This window comes from Physella acuta, unplaced genomic scaffold (assembly GCF_028476545.2).
Source record: "Physella acuta isolate Inbredline_101_S28 unplaced genomic scaffold, ASM2847654v3 ptg001474l, whole genome shotgun sequence".
Taxonomy (NCBI): Eukaryota; Metazoa; Mollusca; class Gastropoda; family Physidae; genus Physella; species Physella acuta.
In genome coordinates this window covers 26,708-43,012 of record NW_026732989.1, presented here as the reverse complement: position 1 = coordinate 43,012, position 16,305 = coordinate 26,708, and positions in this window count along the sequence as shown.

Genomic DNA, 16,305 nt, shown 5'->3' with positions numbered 1-16,305 from the left:
AGTGGCTCCGTACTAACAGGATCTACAGCTGAGGTACCCAGTGGCTCCGTACTAACAGGATCTACAACTGAGGTACCCAGTGGCTCCGTACTAACAGGATCTACAGCTGAGGTACCCAGTGGCTCCGTACAGGATCTACAACTGAGGTACCCAGTGGCTCCGTACTAACACCCAGTGGCTCCGTACTAACAGGATCTACAGCTGAGGTACCCAGTGGCTCCGTACTAACAGGATCTACAACTGAGGTACCCAGTGGCTCCGTACTAACAGGATCTACAGCTGAGGTACCCAGTGGCTCCGTACTAACTGGATCTACAACTGAGGTACCCAGTGGCTCCGTACTAACAGGATCTACAACTGAGGTACCCAGTGGCTCCGTACTAACTGGATCTACTTGCATCCATCGATTGGGCAGCTGTAAAACTACTCTAATCTGTTTTATACATTTACATACAAGGGGACATTTTTTTTACAATTCTTTTGGTCAAAGCGAGACATACTTTAACATTTACATATCAGCTCACAAGAGTTGGACAAGTTAACTACACCAGTTTAACTCACAATAGTTGGACAGGTTAACTATACCAGTTTAACTCACAATAAAAAAGAGTAGAGGTATTTCAGATCAGAAACTATTATCGTAAAAAAAACTATCTCTATCATGGCAGAATCGAGAAACTATCGAGAACTATGATAAGAGGGATAGCGACCCAATCTGGCGCCCGGGGCGAACTATCAAATTTGTGTCCCCCTCCCCTACACCTACCTTGAAAAGGTTGGTGGCTCTTTTTGCCAGTCACTAGTTTTTGCTTTGGTGCCACACTTTGACTGTGTACAATTCAATACTTCTCGCTCAAATTGAGTTGTTGTTTTTTTTACCCCTTTTGGCGCTACCTTAGTGTCCGCGCCGGGGCGGCCGCCCCACCCGCTCTCCCATAGCTACGCCACTGACTATGATAGCAGAATCGAGAAACTATCATAGCAGAAGCGAGAAACTATCATAGCAGAAGCGAGAAACTATCGATAACTATCATAACAGAGACCATCTAGCCAGGATATAAAATAATTGCCATGCCAAAAACAGACCTTTTAATTTACATTTCTATTTATCGGTGCTTAAAATATTTTCCACATTACAAAACCTTCGTAATCTTTTTGTTCTTAATCCTTTTTAAAAAAATTTAATGGGGGAGGTGGGGGGGGGGGAATTATCTTTACGTGACCGAGTGATCCGTTTGGCTCCTATTTCTGGCACCGGTCTATTGGCCTGGTTTAACGACACACTGAACTTGAACTGGTTAGCAGACGGCGAATGCCAGGGAAGACAATCAAGTAAATAAAATAACGCTGAGTTGGTGATCAAATATTCTGTTGAGCAACTTCATGAAAAATCCTCGTGTTTCATGGCGGTGATAAATATTTGAGCATTTGGCTGGTGGGATACACAGAATGTAAAGTTTCTATGGCAAGACAAAAGAATATAAGACAGGATGAATTTTTAAAATCTCCCGGTGTGTACCTTAGCAACAGTTGCCAACACTTAAAATATCCCGATGTTTGTACCTTAGCAACAGTTGCCAACAGTTAAAATATCCCGATGTTTGTACCTTAGCAACAGTTGCCAACACTTAAAATATCCCGATGTTTGTACCTTAGCAACAGTTGCCACCACAAAATCTGCTGGTGTGTGTACCTTAGCAACAGTTGCCAACACTTAAAATATCCCGATGTTTGTACCTTAGCAACAGTTGCCAACACTTAAAATATCCCGATGTGTGTACCTTAGCAGCAGTTGCCAACACTTAAAATATCCCGATGTGTGTACCTTAGCAACAGTTGCCACCACAAAATCTGCTGGTGTGTGTACCTTAGCAACAGTTGCCACCACAAAATCTGCTGGTGTGTGTACCTTAGCAACAGTTGCCAACACTTAAAATATCCCGATGTGTGTGTACCTTAGCAACAGTTGCCAACACTTAAAATATCCCGATGTTTGTACCTTAGCAACAGTTGCCAACACTTAAAATATCCCGATGTGTGTGTACCTTAGCAACAGTTGCCAACACTTAAAATATCCCGATGTGTGTGTACCTTAGCAACAGTTGCCAACACTTAAATCTCCCGGTTTGTGTACAATAGCAACAGTTGCCAACACTTAAAATATCCCGGTCTGTGTACAATAGCAACAGTTGCCAACACTTAAAATATCCCGATGTGTGTACCTTAGCAACAGTTGCCAACACTTAAAATCTCCCGGTCTGTGTACAATAGCAACAGTTGCCAAAACGAGATCAGATGGCGTCAAATTACTTTTAAACCTTTGAGCGCCTCCATACAGAAGTTCAGCGACACATTTCACCGTTCTGATTGAACAATCAATTTTTCGCCAACCCCTCCCCAATTTATATAGAGCTCAAGTTTGCGCCCCCCATCCCATCTCTTCTTCATTTGTATAGTTGTTCAAGTTTGCGAAAAAGGCGCTCCCCCCTTCCCATTGCCACAAATCTGTAGACGAATTGAAGCAAGTGCTTGTAACTCTGGCGAATGTTTTAAAACATTTAGCGTGACACCACGGGGCACCTATCGTCAGCCATCATTTCAGCCCAGCTACCATTTCGTTTCACGCAAAGACCTTCTGTGAGAATGTCGCCACATGACGATGGTCACATGACCTTAATGGTCGCCACATGACGGTCGTCACATGACCTTAATGGTCGCCACATGACGATGGTCACATGACCTTAATGGTCGCCACTTTACTTGTGACGGTCGTCATGACCTTAATGGTCGCCACATGACTTTAGACGGCTGTCACAAGACATTTTCGATGGGGAAAAAACCTGAACAACCACATATTAGGGGAAGCTTGAAGGATGGGAAAAAACCTGACCAACCACATATTAGGGTAAGCTTGAAAGACTTCGGTCACGGTTGATCTCCCACATGAGGTCACGTGGTTATAAATCGTGTTGGAATGGAATCCTGACTTTCGTTTAGAGTTTAGCCTATAGATAAATACACAGCAAATGTCGCGTCATAGATTGCGCGGTACATATGAACGAGCCATGGGTTTAGCTTGCCATCCAGTGGTTGGTCAATGTCAAGGTCACAAAATATTTGTGTAACAATCTTTGTGATTGTTGAAGTATGGAACTAAAACAATCTTTGTGATTGTTGAAGTATGGAACTAAAGCAATCTTTGTGAATGTTGAAGTATGGAACTAAAGCAATCTTTGTGAATGTTGAAGTATAGAACTAAAGCAATCTTTGTGATTGTTGAAGTATGGAACTAAAGCAATCTTTGTGAATGTTGAAGTATAGAACTAAAGCAATCTTTGTGAATGTTGAAAGAAACTAGTCATCGATATTGCTTCGTTGAGGAGGAGATACGACCTAAAGCTGCGGACACACATCCATCCATCCATCCATCCATCCATTCATTCATACATCCAGAAATGACGGGTTAATAAACGCAATTCTCCAGAATGGAAATTGCGCTAAAAAGTGCTCAGCTATGACAAAACAATGTGTTTAAAAAAGGCTTGTATGATTATAAATAATGATAAACAATTTACAACATAAAGGGTGTTTTTATGACATTGCTCACCTTAAAGAAGAATTAAATAACCGGCTATTTAAACAAACTTAATCTGGCGCCATATTGTGTGATAACGCCCCAACCTATGTGCACCCGTCGGTCTGTGGGGTGCCAAAGCCCCAGCCTCAATGTGAGCTTGTCATGGCGTCAGCTGGTCTCCATGAAGGGCAGATAAGTCGTCTGCTCCTGAGTCAAGTTAGCCGGCGGTTGATGCAGTGAGTGTGTCTAGGGACAAATGTGTCGCGTACACAATCCTGTGTCTGGTGTACACTTACAATCCTGTGTACACTTACAATCCTGTCTCTTGTGTACACTTACAATCATGTCTCTTGTGTACACTTACAATCATGTCTCTTGTTTACACTTACAATTCTGTGTCTTGTGTACACTTACTATCCAATGTCTTGTGTACACTTACAATCTTGTCTCTTGTGTACACTTACAATCAAATGTCTTGTGTACACTTACAATCCTGTGTCTTGAGTACACTTATAATCAAATGTCTTGTGTACACTTACAATCTTGTCTCTTGTGTACACTTACAATCATGTGTCTTGTGTACACTTACAATCCTGTGTCTTGTGTACACTTACAATCCTGTGTCTTGTGTACACTTACAATCCTGTGTCTTGAGTACACTTACAATCCCGTGTCTCAAAAAATCAAGTCGTCCGGTATAATTTGGCAATAACTTAACTTCGTTGCTGATTTTAAAAAATCCAACTTGGCGATATAATCTACACAAGGAAAAATTGTTTTGATTGAGGCTAAAAAAATTGAGACTAGAACTTGTTCAATACATTATAACAGTTTGTAAAGGTAGATTTTATCTGCAGCAATCTATACGTGTTCAATACATTATAGCAGTTTGTAAAGGTAGAGGTAGATTTTATCTGCAGTAATCTATACGTGTTCAATACATTATAACAGTTTGTAAAGGTAGATTTTATCTGCAGCAATCTATACGTGTTCAATACATTATAGCAGTTTGTAAAGGTAGAGGTAGATTTTATCTGCAGTAATCTATACGTGTTCAATACATTATAACAGTTTGTAAAGGTAGATTTTATCTGCAGCAATCTATACGTGTTCAATACATTATAGCAGTTTGTAAAGGTAGATTTTATCTGCAGCAATCTAAAGTCTAATCTCAAGACGATTGTTTGACCCGCACAGTAAAAATAATGCGGTAAAAAAAGATAACGATATAATTTTTAAAATGTAAAAGTACTTTTAATTTTTTTATATGATACATTTAACTTCAAATTATGCTGAGTTTTAATTTAATTTAATTTTTTTTTCAAAACGAATAAAGGCCTAGCCTATAAATTATAATAATCCGTAGTGTGTGATAAAAATTATTCCTATTAGCAAAACGTAACACGATTATATTATAAGTTCCCTACTTACATATTTTTCCCTGAGACATCCTGGCGTATTTCTATCTCCACTGTAAACGATCCACTGCGCAGATCGCTCAAGCTTTTTTTCTCCCAGTGCACAAAGGCAACTAAAACATGGCGCATCTATGGAGCGGCAGTTGGCTGCATTAGAAAATGTAACGCGAGTACATCCAGCTAGTTCCCCAGCACAACTCGAGGTTACGTAGTCGAGTGTCTGTCCCTGACAGGCAAAAATAAAATACATTTGTGAACTGTTTGTGATAGAACGTTTACGCCATGCAGAGAAATGGGCCACGGTCGATGAAATGGCCCCACTTTAGATTGGATATTAGACCAAGGTCTAGCTTTAGCCAAGGGCGGAGCGACAAAGTACAATTAGGTAGGGTGGCATTTTTTTTGTTCACTGATCACATAGCCTATTATCTACCGGTGAACTTCAGTCTCTATATCAGGACACTTCAAGTACGCTGACTGGGCGCTTTGCTTGATATGCGTTTTAGGAGAGAGTTTGTTGTTGTGATGGGGGGGGGGGGGGGGGGTAGACCACGTCGTTATCTGTTATTTACCCACATGGGGTGGTGGGGCGGGGGTGGGGCGGGGGAGGAATTTGAAAACACTAGCCATAATTTTTTTAAACGATCCAGATCACGACACGTTGCTGTCTGAGCACCTGCATGCGTCGCGCGTGAGTGCGTGGGGACTTGGATCATTAAGTCGTGTCACGTGGGATTTTGATACTAATCCATTATATTTTGTGGAGCATATATTTACGTGATGAGGGGATTAACCCTTAGCATATTTCATTTGATCTCGGCACAAATCCTTTGCTTATAACGTGACAACTGCGAGAGATGTTTTATCTTTAAGTGTGGGGCACTATCGCCAAGTGTGGGCAACTATCGGCAAGTGTGGGGCACTATCGGCAAGTGTGGGGCACTATCGGCAAGTGTGGGGCACTATCGGCAAGTGTTGGGCACTATCGGCAAGTGTGGGCAACTATCGGCAAGTGTGGGGCACTATCGGCAAGTGTGGGGCACTATCGGCAAGTGTGGGCAACTATCGGCAAGTGTGGGGCACTATCGGCAAGTGTGGGGCACTATCGGCAAGTGTTGGGCACTATCGGCAAGTGTGGGCAACTATCGGCAAGTGTGGGGCACTATCGGCAAGTGTGGGGCACTATCGGCAAGTGTTGGGCACTATCGGCAAGTGTTGGGCACTATCGGCAAGTGTTGGGCACTATCGGCAAGTGTGGGGCACTATCGGCAAGTGTGGGGCACTATCGGCAAGTGTGGGGCACTATCGGCAAGTGTTGGGCACTATCGGCAAGTGTGGGCAACTATCGGCAAGTGTGGGGCACTATCGGCAAGTGTGGGGCACTATCGGCAAGTGTGGGGCACTATCGGCAAGTGTGGGGCACTATCGGCAAGTGTGGGCAACTACCGGCAAGTGTGGGGCACTATCGGCAAGTGTGGGCAACTACCGGCAAGTGTGGGGCACTATCGGCAAGTGTGGGGCACTATCGGCAAGTGTGGGGCACTATCGGCAAGTGTGGGGCACTATCGGCAAGTGTGGGGCACTATCGGCAAGTGTGGGGCACTATCGGCAAGTGTGGGGCACTATCGGCAAGTGTGGGGCACTATCGGCAAGTGTGGGCAACTACCGGCAAGTGTGGGCAACTACCGGCAAGTGTGGGGCACTATCGGCAAGTGTGGGGCACTATCGGCAAGTGTGGGGCACTATCGGCAAGTGTGGGCAACTACCGGCAAGTGTGGGCAACTACCGGCAAGTGTGGGGCACTATCGGCAAGTGTGGGGCACTATCGGCAAGTGTGGGGCACTATCGGCAAGTGTGGGGCACTATCGGCAAGTGTGGGGCACTATCGGCAAGTGTGGGGCACTATCGGCAAGTGTGGGGCACTATCGGCAAGTGTGGGGCACTATCGGCAAGTGTGGGCAACTACCGGCAAGTGTGGGCAACTACCGGCAAGTGTGGGGCACTAGCTGATGTTTTCTCCTCAAGTATGGGCATGAAACAAAAACCACCATCGTATATTTTGTGTGCGATTGTGTACGCTAAGCGAAATGTTTTGGCATCTATGTTGTGTTTAGGTACTGACACAAGAACGTGTTGTATATGTCTATGTTACGTATGTTGTACCTGTCTATGTTACGTATGTTGTACCTGTCTATGTTACGTATGTTGTACCGGTCTATGTCACGTATGTTGTACCTGTCTATGTTATGTATGTTGTACCTGTCTATGTTATGTATGTAAAAATGTACGGATGGCAGCGTTTGGTAATAGGCACTGGGTTGTCTTGACAAACTGCATGGCCAAAACTGATTGACATATTGCATGGCCCAAACACCAAGACAAACTGTATGGCCAAAACTGATTGACATATTGCATGGCCCAAACACCAAGACAAACTGTATGGCCAAAACTGATTGACATATTGCATGGCCCAAACACCAAGACAAACTGCATGGCCAAAACTGATTGACATATTGCATGGCCCAAACACTATAACAAACTGCATGGCCAAAACCGCTCGACAATTGAAATCATGTTTGCAAAATACATTAATATCCCTTCTATATTTAGAATTTATTTTTATTGTTTAACAATAAAACTACGTGGGGTTGGGGTTGGGGGAGGGGTTGTGGGAGGTTCAACTGCCCTCTAGCATCGAGCTGACTCTTGTGCACTTGAGAGTGGCCCAGCCTGCCTGGGGTTACCTGGGTATGTAGGCTAGGGTTCGATAACAGTGATCGAATAACAAGACAACCTGCCATCTCTCTCCCTCTCTCTCTCTTGCCCAGCACTCGGCTGGGGATGGTGCGAGGCGGCCTGTGCTGGGGTGATGCGAGCTGTCGCCGTCTGACATTCGGTGGTTATAATTTAATGAGACGGTACTTTACGGTTACATTGCCGTTGTGTAGACGTTATTTTCTGTAACATTGCCGTTTGTTTAGATGTTATTTCAATGCAACATTGCCGTTATTTAGAAGCTATTTTACTGTAACATTGCCGTTGTGTAGACGTTATTTTTTGTAATATTGCCGTCGTTGTGTAGATGTTATTTTCTGTAACATTGCCGCTGTTTAGACTTTATTTTCTGTAACATTGCCGCTGTTTAGACGTTATTTTATTATAACATTGCAGTCTGACATTCGGAGTTTAAATGTTACTTGGAAGGTTCAATTTTAAGGTTGATTCTGGCGGCCTGACTTAATTGATTTAGAAACTACTTAACCTATGTCAATCGTCACAAACTTTATATATCCTGCTCTACTTCCTACTGTAAACAAACGCGACACCGTCGTTTGTTTGGGGTTTACTGCCACCAATCTCAAGCCGGCGACATGTTGCACTTGTCACTGGCCTAGCTTCGGTGCATCACTTTGACCCCGTGTGGGGAGAATGCGCACTTTAGTCTGTGAATATTTTCGTCTCCTGCGGCCTACAATTCGTCCGCCATTTTTTCTCTCAGCACGTTTGGTGCTGCTTGTTTTCTCCTCGTTATCTCCCCTTGGCTCTAGTTTCCCCCTACCCCCACCCTACCCACTCGCTGTTTTACAAATAGACGAGAGGAAAGTAGAGGCGGCGTCTGGCCGCAAAGTGCCGGTATTGGCTGGGTGTGATCGGATTTCGCTGACCCCAGGGTGTGATCGGATTTCGATGACCCCCGGGTTTTAAATCAAGCACATGTTTAGACCAGCAGGCAAATGGCTGAATATTAGAATGGCTATGCGCACAACGATTCTCATGAAGCGTGACGTGAACATATTAATCAGAATTTTTTTATTATTATTCCGGCAGTGTTTTCCGGAGGGCAGGAAAAAGATATGAATAAACTAGATCAAATCTATAGAGGCCACTGCAGGGGTCCTAGGGCGTGTCTGTCTACATGATAGTTACAACCAGTGGGGGTCATGCAGGGGTCCTAGGGCGTGCCTGTCTACATGATAGTTACAACCAGTGGGGTCATGCAGGGGTCCTAGGGCGTGCCTGTCTACATGATAGTTACAACCAGTGGGGTCATGCAGGGGTCCTAGGGCGTGTCTGTCTACATGATAGTTACAACCAGTGGGGTCATGCAGGGGTCCTAGGGCGTGTCTGTCTACATGATAGTTACAACCAGTGGGGTCATGCAGGGGTCCTAGGGCGTGTCTGTCTACATGATAGTTACAACCAGTGGGGTCATGCAGGGGTCTTTTTGTGTTCTGCTTTCCTAATGGTAGGCGACCTGGTATATGAGCAAATGATAAGTAAATACACGATGTATGAGCACATGATAAGTAAACACATGATGTGTGAGCATATGATAAGTAAATACATGATGTGTGAACACATGATAAGTAAATACATGATGTATGAGCATATGATAAGTAAATACATGATGTGTGAGCATATGATAAGTAAATACATGATGTGTGAGCATATGATAAGTAAATACATGTGTGAGCATATGATAAGTAAATACATGATGTGTGAGCATATGATAAGTAAATACATGATGTGTGAGCACATGATAAGTAAATACATGATGTATGAGCATATGATAAGTAAACACATGATGTGTGAGCATATGATAAGTAAATACATGATGTATGAGCATATGATAAGTAAATACATGATGTATGAGCATATGATAAGTAAATACATGTGTGAGCACATGATAAGTAAATACATGTGTGAGCACATGATAAGTAAATACATGATGTATAAGCACATGATAAGTAAATATATAATGTATGAGCACATGATAAGTAAATACATGATGTGTGAACACATGATAAGTAAATATATAATGTATGAGCACATGATAAGTAAATACATGATGTATGAGCATATGATAAGTAAATACATGCAGTGTTTCTTCCAGACTTTTTTCTCCGGGGGGGGGGGGGGGGGCACTTGAAATTTTCGGGGGGGAGGGCGTAGACTCTCTTGGGGGGGGGGGGGGCACTGCTAAAAGTATATATTTTCTATATAAATTATATAAACTTCATTTCGTTCGGGGGGCGGTAGATTTTTTTCGAAGAGATGCATGGAAGAAACTCTGAATGCATGATGTGTGAACACATGATAAGTAAATACATGATGTGTGAGCACATGATAAGTAAATACATGATGTGTGAGCACATGATAAGTAAATACATGATGTGTGAGCACATGATAAGTAAATATATAATGTATGAGCACATGATAAGTAAATACATGATGTGTGAACACATGATAAGTAAATACATGATGTATAAGCACATGATAAGTAAATATATAATGTATGAGCACATGATAAGTAAATACATGTGTGAACACATGATAAGTAAATATATAATGTATGAGCACATGATAAGTAAATACATGATGTGTGAGCACATGATAAGTAAATACATGATGTGTGAGCACATGATAAGTAAATATATAATGTATGAGCACATGATAAGTAAATACATGATGTGTGAACACATGATAAGTAAATACATGATGTATAAGCACATGATAAGTAAATATATAATGTATGAGCACATGATAAGTAAATACATGTGTGAACACATGATAAGTAAATATATAATGTATGAGCACATGATAAGTAAATACATGATGTGTGAGCACATGATAAGTAAATACATGATGTGTGAACACATGATAAGTAAATACATGTGTGAGCACATGATAAGTAAATACATGATGTGTGAACACATGATAAGTAAATACATGTGTGAGCACATGATAAGTAAATACATGATGTGTGAACACATGATAAATTAATTCAAGTAAATGACACACGAGTATTTGATAAGTAAACGCCGGACGAATTATGATCAGCCCGTGCTGGGCCTAGCAGTGAACCTCCCCCCCCCCCCCCACACACACACACTCGATACAATACCCACACAAAGCTTAGAAAACGTTTTACAACTACCTCATGGCAGCAGCACAATATCCAAATGCCAAACATCAACGTGACAAAATCCAAATGCAAAACATCAACGTGACAAAATCTAAATGCCAGATATCAACGTGACAAAATCCAAATGCCAAACATCAACGTGACAAAATCTAAATGCCAGACATCAACGTGACAAAATCTAAATGCCAGATATCAAAGGGACAAAATCCAAATGCCAAACATCAACGTGACAAAATCCAAATGCAAAACATCAACGTGACAAAATCTAAATGCCAGACATCACCGTGACAAAATCCAAATGCCAGACATCAACGTTACAAAATCCAAATGCCAGACAACAACGTGACAAAATCCAAATGCCAGACATTAACATGACAAAATCTAAATGGCAGACATCAACGTGACAAAATCTAAATGCTAGACATCAATCAACGTGACAAAATCTAAATGCCAAACATCAACGTGACAAAATCCAAATGCCAGATATCAACGTGAAAAAATCCAAATGCCAAACATCAACGTCACAAAATCTAAATGCCAGACAACAACGTGACAAAATCCAAATGCCAGACATCAACGTGACAATATCCAAATGCCAAACATTAACGTGACTTAAATCTAAATGCCAGACATCAACGTGACAAAATCCAAATGCCAGACATCAACGTGACAAAATCCAAATGCCAAACATCAACGAGACAATATCCAAATGCCAGACATCAATCAACGTGACAAAATCTAAATGCCAGTCATCAACGTGACAAAATCCAAATGCCAGACATCAACGTGACAAAATCTAAATGGCAGACATCACCGTGACAAAATCCAAATGCCAGACATCAACGTTACAAAATCCAAATGCCAGACAACAACGTGACAAAATCCAAATGCCAGACATTAACATGACAAAATCTAAATGGCAGACATCAACGTGACAAAATCTAAATGCTAGACATCAATCAACGTGACAAAATCTAAATGCCAGACATCAACGTGACAAAATCGAAATGCCAGACATCAACGTGACAAAATCCAAATGGCAGATATCAACGTGACAAAATCCAAATGGCAGACATCAACGTGACAAAATCTAAATGCTAGACAACAACGTGACAAAATCCAAATGCCAGACATTAACGTGACAAAATCTAAAAGCCAGACATCAACGTGACAATATCTAAATGCCAGACATCAACCAACGTGACAAAATCCAAATGCCAGACATCAACGTGACAAAATCTAAATGCTAGACATCAATCAACGTGACAAAATCCAAATGCCAGACATCAACGTGACAAAATCTAAATGCTAGACATCAACGTGACAAAATCCAAATACCAGGCATCTACGAGACAATGTCCAAATGCCAAGTATCACCTCGACAACATCCAAAAACAGTTCCATTTCTTATCTTGTGATGTTTGTCAACCTTTAATTATAGGACTCTATATTCAGTGACTCCGGCCTGTGAAATGAGGCCAAACGAATGGAATATTTTTTATGTTTTTTAAAGTGTTATCTACGTCGATTTATTTTTAAACATCTTTTAAACATGGCTGGCGTTAGCTTGCGGTCCATGTCACTGTAGATTCAATGTGACCTTGGTGACCGTGTCTTCTGCTGCACAAGTGATCCATTTCAGTCCCAGCTGGCCATTTATTTCCCTTTATCATTTAAAGTTGGAGGGAGATAATCCCGGATTTCAAGATGAACAGCTTGGTGAATTTACGTGAATTAAAATTTAAAATGTGAACGTGGGGTGGAGAGGGAGCGGCTGATTGTGCATACGTGCTCACTCACGGCGTAGTGCGATTAGGTCGGGATCTTTCCTCACTCCGCAAACGTATAAGAAGTTAACAAAATATACGTAACCTATCTGATCTCTTCAAATATTAGAGAATTTTACTGGGATTAGAGAATTTTACTGGGATTGTGACATGAAATATAATCCCCCCCCCCCCCACACACACACGCCATTACACGTAGCCACTTCATTCCAGCACACGTGTTACACAATAAAGATTTTAAAAACTCCTCTTTAGACCTAACGGTCCATTGGGCAGATGAAGTAGAGTTCATATGTTTCTTGACCTCGGCAGTTGATGGGACAATGTAGTCAACACAATGCCCATTTACTTTACTTCCCAGAACGTGAGTTAGGTACCCATCAGAGCTGGGTTATCTCAGGGACACTTCACTGACTTGAACCCAAATTCAAGCTCAAGACTTTCGTCATTTGTTTTGCGTTCTATCTCTAGGCCAAGCCACCGCCCACTTGATGTAGGCTACATGTATAACTGTGTGCATGTCAAATGTTTAATATTATCAGCTTTTCTGGAGCTTTTTAGACGGTTAAATGAAAAAGTTTAGATCTTCGTTAGCCTTGAAAAGATATATATATCATATATAACATATGTGTTACAGAATTGAGCTTTATATATTAGATATATATATATATATATATATATATATATATATATATATATATATATATATATATATATATATATGTATATATACCACCTATTTCGTGAGGACCAGAATATTACCTCACTGGGATGAGGTTTATAGTTTATTAGCTAAGGAATAAGACACACACACAACACACATCAATAAACACACACGCAACACTCATGGTTGGTTTAAAATTGGAAAGATGCAACGCCATTTTTTTTTTAGAGCAAGGGGAAATAATCGTAAATCAATACAACACTCGGTACCCTTGTTACCGTCAGTTGCTGCCCCTATTGTTGTTGACTAGTACTTTAGCCTGTTGTTAAAATAGATCGTGGTACCAGGTCGTGTCTGGCTGTCTATCTCTGTACCACGTGACGGTGGCAACATGAGGCAGCCATCTTAAATCTTGACCGAGAAGTATCAAATCGGTCCACAATCTTTGATTCACTGAACATGAAATGTGTTTTGTTGGTTAAGGTTTTTATCAGCGAACTGAATAAATTATTGTAACGAGTAAATAATTGAACTGAATGATTGAGGCTCTCATATTTAATCATTGCACTGGAAGTCTGAAAGATTGAAGATTAAGTTCCAATGTCTATTATGATCCAACACTGTCCACAGGGTTTGGACTAACAATGATTTAACCCAGTGCTTCTTCCACACTTTTTTCGGCGCGGACACTAGTAAAAGTATGTTTACTATATAAATTCCATCTCGTTCGGGGGGCGGTAGACTTTCTTCGGAAGAGATGCCTGATTTAACCCTAACATGATACACAATGTCACATTGCCCCAAGGAATTAATCATTCCCTATGACTTACACCAGGGTCGTCCAATTGTTTTTTTTTTACTTTGATTCCTTTGTGTATAGCCTGTTTTGTAATAAATTGATACGATAAGCATACATTTGCAGCTGAATGTGTTCTATTCTATAAATAGCACATGAACAACAACACTACTTGATTGGTTTGGTCTGGAACAGGAGTTTTATTTCATTCTAGCGTGCTTTGAACAGACTATCATGTGTTATTTCAGAACATAAATATTAAACGCTATTTTTACCTTTAAGAATAACCTAATTACAATTGTCATATTTCAAGCTAAATAATTAATTATAATTAATATGATTGTAACGGGGTCTTCAGATGTTAATATATTTGTTGAACGAGGTAGACATGTTACTTCCAAGCAGGGACGGAACTACAGTGCCGCCAGATGCGGGGGGGGGGGGGGGTCGTTTAGGAGCCCACAGCCGACCATATTGATATGTGGTTTGTAAAAGAAAAATACTGTAGCTGCGATACGATTATCTTTATTTTACAGTCACTATACCACACTCGTCCGCAAAAATTAAAATCCATTACACAAACTGCAGTGTAAAATATAGGCAAAACTTCAAATTTTAATGACTTCTGTGACTTGCTACTCTAGTTTGGTAGTAAAAGAGAGGACACATAACTGTTTGACCGATCCTCCAAAGTGTACTGTGACAGATGGGGCAGGGGATGGGGGACCAAATAGGGGCTCGAACATTGTCGTCAAATTTATTTATATACTAGCCATCCCGGCCAGGCCCTGCACTGGCATCTCTGAAAAACGTATCAAAAGAGAACCATAACTTGTGTGTTTAGTAATCAGCATTTACCCGGCATTGCCTACCCTAACCACAACCAACCAAAACACACAAAAACGCAAACATAACACTAACACAAAACAAACACAAACGAAAACAAAAAAGCAAACGCAAACACAACCACAAACACAAAGAAAACACAAAAGCAAAGAAAAAAGCAAACGAAAACAAACCCAAATCCAAACGCAAACACAACCACAAACGCAAACTCAAACACAAAGAAAACACAAACGCAAAGATAAACTAAACTCAAAGTGTCCACAGTCTAGCCAGGGGCGCAAAATCGCACCATGACGACGTGCGGCGTAACCGCCTGATTCAACTTAGTCAACGACTATAGTACCCAACGCGAACGTAGATACCATAGTGAACACGGGAAGGCCCGGGGCGCCAAATAGCACCCTGTCACGTAAACACAGTCTATATACAGTCAGAGTCTATATACATATAATTCTCTTCTTGGAGACGATTGAAAACACACAACTGTAAGCGCGCTCCCTACCACCACCACCCCTACATGGTCTGGTGAACTGTGGTTCACGCTAAATGTTTACAATCGTAGAGCCGGGTTTAGTGACGGCTATTAGGGGCAGTAGCGTAGCGAGGGGGGGGGGGGCATATGTCCCCGGGCGCCGACCTTAGGGGGCGCCAAAATGGGTTGGAAAAATAAATTGAAAGGTTGAGGGGGGTGCAAATCGAAAATCGAAATCTTGAGGGGGGGGGGGGGTGCAAATCGAAAGTTTGATGGGGGTGCAAATCGTTTGAGGGGGGGGGGTGCAAATCAAAATCTTGAAGGGGGGTGCAAATCGAAAAGTATGTCCCCGGGCGCCGGGAAGGGTCGCTACGCCTCTGATTAGGGGCAGATAATGTAGTTTGAAACGATTTTAAACTTAGGGCAGGTAACTAAGAGGAGTTTGCTTTCAAGGGGGGTGGGTGGGGTTGGGGTAGGGGGAAAGAAGGGGGGTATCGTCCTAAACGACCATCTGATAGTGTTTTAAAGCAAATATTTTCAGTGGCAGCATTGGTACTGTCGAATTCACAAATTATGAATTACTGAATATTAGAAAATAAAACAACTAAATAACGGCGTATGATACGCCGCGGGTCGGCTCGTTTTGTTTAATTTATACTCTAGTCTCCTATACGCAAATTACACAATATAATAATTCGAAAGTCTGATATTAACAATCTTTTAGATTTTAGACGATAGTTAAAACCAAACAGTTGTTGAGCTGTGTACTGTTTGGGGAGGTGTACTCATTTAATCATTTATCTGAACTTAATATATTTA